The sequence below is a fragment of the Oncorhynchus tshawytscha genome, linkage group LG01 (genome assembly GCF_018296145.1).
Source record: "Oncorhynchus tshawytscha isolate Ot180627B linkage group LG01, Otsh_v2.0, whole genome shotgun sequence".
Lineage (NCBI taxonomy): Eukaryota > Metazoa > Chordata > Actinopteri > Salmoniformes > Salmonidae > Oncorhynchus > Oncorhynchus tshawytscha.
Window position 1 is genome coordinate 46,573,632 of NC_056429.1, and position 6,995 is coordinate 46,580,626.

Consider the following 6,995-nt stretch of genomic DNA (forward strand, 5'->3'; position numbering starts at 1 on the left):
TCTCTGCTACAGAGGATCATTTCATTAGTTACCAGCCGCAACCCAAATAAATGCTTCAGAGAATTCAAGTAACAGACACATCTCAACATCAACTCTTTAGAGGAGACTGTGTGAATCAGGCCTTCATGATCAAATTGCTGCAAAGAAACCACTAAAGGACACCAATAAGAAGAGACTTGCTTGGGCCAAGAAACACAAGCAATGGACATTAGACCGGTGGAAATCTGTCCTTTGGTCTGATGAGTCCAAATTTGATATTTTTGGTTCCAACCACGGTCTTTGTGAGATGCAGAGTAGGTGAATGGATGATCTCTGCATGTGTGGTTCCCACCGTGAAGCATGGAGGAGGTGTGATGGTGCTTTGCTGGTGACACTGTCAGTGATTTATTTAGAATTCACACCTACTCACACTTAACCAGCATGTCTACCACAGCATTCTGCGGCAATACGCCATTGATCTGGTTTGCGCTTAGTGGGACTATCATTTGTTTTTCAAAAGTACAATGACCCAACACACCTCCAGGCTGTGAAGGGCTATTTGACCAAGAAGGAGAGTGATGGGATGCTGCATCAGATAACCAGGCCTCCACAATCACCCAACCTCAACCCAATTGAGATGGTTTGGGATGAATTGGACCGCAGTGTAGGAAATGCAGCACACAAGTGCACAGCATATGTGGGAACTCCTTCAAGACTGTTGGAAAAGCATTCAAGGTGAAGCTGGTTGAGAGACTGCCAAGAGTGTGCAAAGCTGTCATCAAGGCAAAGGGTGGCTACTTTGAAGAATCTCAAATATAAAATATATTTTGATTTGTTTAACCCTTTTTTGGTTACTACATGATTCCACGTGTTATTTCATAGTTTTGATGTCTTCACTATTGTTCTAGACTAAAATATAATAAAAATAAAGAAAAACCCTTGAATGAGTAGGTGTCCAAATTTTTGACTGGTACTGTATATAAAAACAATTTCCTTTACTAGACTCTCTAATCGAGAGTGATTTACAGTTAGTGCATTCATTTTAAGATGGCTAAGTGAGAATATACTATGTTATATACACATGCAAACCACATTTATGGGGATCTATCCAAATATGTGGAGGTGTGGCCTGTAGAACACTGATAAATATCCAACAAGGACGAAGGTCATAGGAGTAGAGCAGCTCCTAAATGGCTACACTGTAGGCTATGAGCCACACCGCTAGGAAGAAGAGGAAAAAGAAGATGCCTTTCATCTGCCAATCAGGAGGGGAACAGAATATTAAATTCAGGATTATCACTGTTTTTTGTGTGTGCAGTTTTTACACTTTTCTTTCAATACTAGTTGTTCCTGCCAAAACCAGCACTTCAATCTAGACAGACTCTAGTGACCAAAATCCCATTTCAGCATGGCCAGCGCCATTAAGAACTTTCACTACTGTTAAGTAGTCAATTGGGTGAGACTTCCTATGGGTTAAGGAAGGATCACATGATTCCTTGCAGGTCATCAGAAGAGATCAGCCAATTAATTAAACTCCTGAACATAACTTTCATAACTGCAGGTGGCAGTAACACGCAAACATTGGCTTCATACCTGTTCAAACAACACACACTAGGTGGCTGTAGGCACCCTTAGAGACAGATACAGCGAGACATCCTTCTCCCTTATTTTATCTGATCGGGTGGGGCCTACTTATTGCCCCCAACCCGCGGAGGCGGTGCCCCAGAGACGGTAGAGAAAGGAGACATTTTTTTTTAGCCAGTGATATGTCGGATCGGCCTGGTGGGGCGAGCCGAGCGGGGAGAGGACAATAAGTAGACCAAAGTCAGCAGTTCACTCTCGCGGGGCAGAACCATGAGCTCTCGCGGGAAAGCATTCTCACGTGAGAGAGGGAACGCCTACTTACACAGGCAGGAACCTTGAAAAATTAAATGGTGCATGGCTTGAGTCATTCATCTTAAATTTATCCACCATCTAGAAGTAGTAGAAGAAGAAAATTGACTGCTTCAAAATGAAGATGGCCTCAATGGCACGGTCTATGCTCTCACAGTCGCCATAACGGAGACGGCTACAACAACCCAATGTCTATCTAAGTATATTAGACACACTGCAGTGCACAGTGTTCTCTTTCTTCTTAGAAAGCCCTCAATTTGGTCAACAATGATCTTGGGTCCCAGCTGTTTGTGGATGGCGAAGATGTAGATGAGACAGAGGGTAAACACCATGTAGTCCACAGCCAATCTCGTAGGACCACTCTATCACACACAACAAACGCCTTGGTCACAGGGATGGACACACAAATAAATATTTGGATTTTATTTATTAGGATACCCATTAGCTTTTGCTGATGCAGCTGCTACTCGTCCTGGGGTCCACACACAAAACATAAAATATGACATAACATAATACAAATACTGAGCTAAATTGTATGCTAACAAAATAGGAATATTATATTATACTAATACAATTACTTTGAGAAAGAGATTGTTTAACAAGTAACAACAATATCTCAAAAAGATAGAAAGGTGTGAGAATGATTGGCACGGGTCCCTGTTTTCAATACTTTCTGCACCCTCCCTTGCTAGGATAACGGCTGTAGTGACTAAATTGTCCATTATAAATTGTCCTAATATTTTTTTTTATCATAATCCTTTAGCCACAATGGAGTGGTGAAATGTTAGTCTTGAAGCATACAAATCCAATGTTCAGAGTTCAATTCAAGTTGAAAAATATGTAATGTTTTTTAGTTGTGGAAAAAAACTCATTTTTTGATGAATTCCTGGTGATTTTAGTTTTTTTTAAATCCAGAACTAAAGTCATCCCCCCCACACCCATACACACACACACGTGTGTGGGTGACACACAGTTAAAAGATTGGGGGGAATACACATTGGCAACAAAGTGTGTGAACCCCCCCTCTACAAGGCTGAAGGGGGGTACACGGAGTTTGATTCAGGTTGAAAAATATTAAAAGATCTTTTAGTTATGGGAATAGCTGGGAACTCATTTTTTTATGAATTCCTGGTGATTACCCACAAATAAAGTCCATTCTGGGTTAAAAAAAAACAACTAATAATATATTTTTTTTAAATGCAAAATCACCAGGATTTCATTTTTTTGTTTTTGTTCCCAGCTATTTTCCCACAGCACTTCGAACTTGTTTTTCTTTCCACATTGCAGTACATTTCAAACAAAACAGCAGCAGACTAAACAAAAACATGAACAAAGACTAGTGGGCTCAAGGAAGGGGAAGAGTGTGATGTATCTGTGTATGGGGAGGGTAGGGTTGGGGTTTGGATACAAACCCGATTTAGGATACGGGGTCGGGTTAGGCGTAAGGATGCAAAACCAGTTTAGGGTAATGGGTAGGTTACCAGTTTGGGTTAGATGGTGATCAGTATGGTGCAGAGGGGAATGTCTTTGTAGTGTATTGCTTTGCTTGTATGCATGTGTGTGGTGGGGAGGGGAGGGGGGCTTATTGGTAGGCCTTGTCAAAAAGGTGGGGCTTTAGGAAGAACTGAAGGATGGTGATGGAGTCAGTCATGGATGGCTGGAGAGAGGGAGCTTGGACCTGGGGATGACAAGGTGGCCTTCTGTGGTGGAATGGATTGCTTGTGTAGGTTGGTAGGGGAGAAGAGGGTCTGAGAGGTGAAGGGCTTAGCAGGTCAGAAGGAGAATATTGTGATCAATACACAGTTGAAGTCAGAAGTTTACATACACTTAGATTGGAGTCATTAAAACTCATTTTTCAACCACTCTACAAATTTCTGGTCAACAAACTATAGTTTTGGCAAATCGGTTAGGACATCTACTTTGTGCATGACAAGTAATTATTCCAACAATTGTTTACAGACAGATTATTTCACTTATAATTCACTGTATCACAATTCCAGTGGGTCAGAAGTTTACATACACTAAGTTGACTGTGTCTTTAAAAAGCTTGGAAAATTCCAGAAAATTATGTCATGGCTTTAGAAGCTTCTGATTGACTCAAATTATGTCAATTAGCCTATTGGAGGTGCATTCGTGGATGTATTCAGTGCCTCTGTGTGTGACATCATGGGAAAATCAAAAGAAATCAGCCAAGACCTCAGAAAAGAAATTGTTGACCACCACAGGGCTGGTTCATTCTTGTGAGCAATTTCCAAATGCCTGAAGGTACCACATTCATCTGTACAAGCAATAGTACGCAAGTATAAACACCATGGGACCACGCAGCCATCATACTGCTCAGGAAAGAGTTCTGTCTCCTAGAGATGAACGTAATTTGGTGCAACAAGTGCAAATCAATCCCAGAACAACGGCAAAGGACCTTGTGAAGATGCTGGAGGAAAAAGGTACAAAAGTCTATATCCACAGTAAAACAAAGTCCTATATCGACATAACCTGAAAGGTTGCTCAGCAAGGAAGAAGCCACTGCTCCAAAACCGCCATAAAAAAGCCAGACTACGGTTTGCAACTGCACATGGGGACAAAGATAGTCCTTTTTGGAGAAATATCCTCTGGTATGATGAAACAAAAATAACTGTTTGGCCATAATGGCCATCGTTTTGTTTGGAGGAAAAAGGGGGAGGCTTGCAAGCCAAAGAACACCATCCCAACTGTGAAGCACGGGGGTGGCAACATCATGTTGTGGGGGTGCTTGGCTGCAGGACGGACTGGTGTAGTTCAAAATAGATGGCATCATGAGGAACAAAAATTATGTGGATATATTGAAGCAACATCTCAAGACATAAGTCAGGAAGTTAAAGCGTGGTCGCAAATGGGTCTTCCAAATGGACAATGACCCAAAGCATACTTCCAAAGTTGTGGCAAAATGGCTTAAGGACTACAAAGTCAAGGTATTGGAGTGGCCATCACAAAGCCCTGACCTCAATCCCATAGAAGATTTGTGGGCAGAACTGAAAAAGCGTGTGCGTTCAAGGAGGCCTACAAACCTGGCTCAGTTACACCAGCTCTGTCAGGAGGAATGGGCCAAATTTCACCCAACTTATTGTGGGAAGCTTGTGGATGGCTACCCGAAATATTTGACCCAAATTAAACAATTTAAAAGGCAATGCTACCAAATACAAATTGAGTGTATGTAAACTTCTGGCCCACTGGGAATGTGATGAAAGAAATAAAAGCTGAAATAAACCACTCCTATTATTCTGACATTTCACATTCTTAAAATAAAGTGGTGATCCTAACTGACCTAAGACAGGGAATTGTTACTAGGTTTGAATGTCAGGAATTGTGAAAAACTGAGTTTATATGTATTTGGCTAAGGTGTACTTCGACTGTAGATATTGCAACATAGTAGCCAACAAGGGGGCAGCTTGTACAAATGCAATAGGGGAGTGATTGCTTCCTACAAGAGCAGAAAAGGTGATCTCAAAGATCCCTAAGGCATCTTTGAAAAGACAGGGAAAAGATGGTCCTACCTGCATTTTAATCAGGATTGGAATGATTTTAGCCTACTTTGCTGTTGCTTACTTTACATTTTTGGCCTTGAGCTAGGCTATGGCGACTGCCCCGGATAGAAATGTTCTGTTTTCACATATGTAGACACTGGTTTAGTGCTGAAGATGAATAGGAGGTTGGAAAGGGTCCAAGTTCATACAAAAACACATTACACATATAGTGAGGTCTTGATTTTGTCTCAAGTAACAGTTAGCAAATTAGGTCAATTGAGAAAGCTCACTTTATTTAAACCTCAATGCCAACTTGTAGATTTTTTTCTGTATAGATCATGTATTTTGGATGTTTTCAATGCATTTCCAACACTTTCAGATAATTGTTATAAAAATAAAATGGTGCATTAAAATGTCAAAAAGTATATTTAATCTGGGTAACTCTTACAGCCTTAATAATTATATACTTACATAGTGTTGAGGTGCTCTTGATGTTGCTTGGAGTTGACTCTTTTGGGACTGTTTCATTGGTTCCAATTCTGACTAGTCAAACACTTGTAGAGAAACTGACTGAGGTGTTCACTCACTAACTACCGGAGACCTGACAATGAAAGGAAAGAGGGTGTGCTGATATATCCACCACAGTTTACACATCCCAGGCATCCGACACACGTTGACACACCTTCTATAGCTTCAACTTCCAACATGATTCTATTTCTTGGGTGTCAACGAGTGACATTTTTTTATATTTTGATTAGGACTTAAAATAAGCTCTAACCTTGTAGAAAATGGAACGTGTGAAACCATCAAGCTTACAGAAGACTTCATTTTCATGGTTGCTTTTAACAGTCAGCTCTGACGTCACAAGTCATATGATTTCAATGTGTATTACCGTTTTATTTTGTCTGTTTATTTACTGATAACACTAATAGAAAACCATGTAGACTCAGACTAAGCAGAGTAGTAGCATGAAATTGCACCTAAAAACATGCTGAGTTTACAAAACATTAAGAACACCTTCTCTTTCCATGACAGTCTGACCAGGTGAAATCTATGATCCCTTATTGATGACACTTGTTAAATCCACTTCAGTGCAGATGAAGGGAAGGACAGGTTAAAGAAGGATTTTTAAGCCTTGAGACAAGGAGTGTGTGTGCCATTCAGAGGGTGAATGGGCAAGACAAAATATTTAAGTGCCTTTGAACTGGGTATGATATTAGGTGCCAGGTGCACCGGTTTGTGTCAAGAACTGCAACACTGCTGGGTTTTTCCACGTGCAACAGTTTCCCCGTGTGTATCAATGTTCCACCCCTCAAAGGACATCCAGACAATTGTGGGAAGCATTGGAGTCAACATGTGCCAGCATCCCTGTGGAACGCTTTGGACACCTTGTAATTTCCATGCCCCGACGAATTGAGGCTGTTCTGAAGGCACAAGGGGATGTGCAAGTACAACTCAATATTAGGAATAATGTTTGGTGAACTCTGTGTCGGCCTAAGGTTTCATGCTTTTGGTTGATAAGGGAAGGGGATGGAACTGGGCCTTAATCAGTTTATCAACTTTTTGACTAACTGACAGCCTTTATAATTATATACTTACATAGTTTCGGAGGTGCTCTTGATG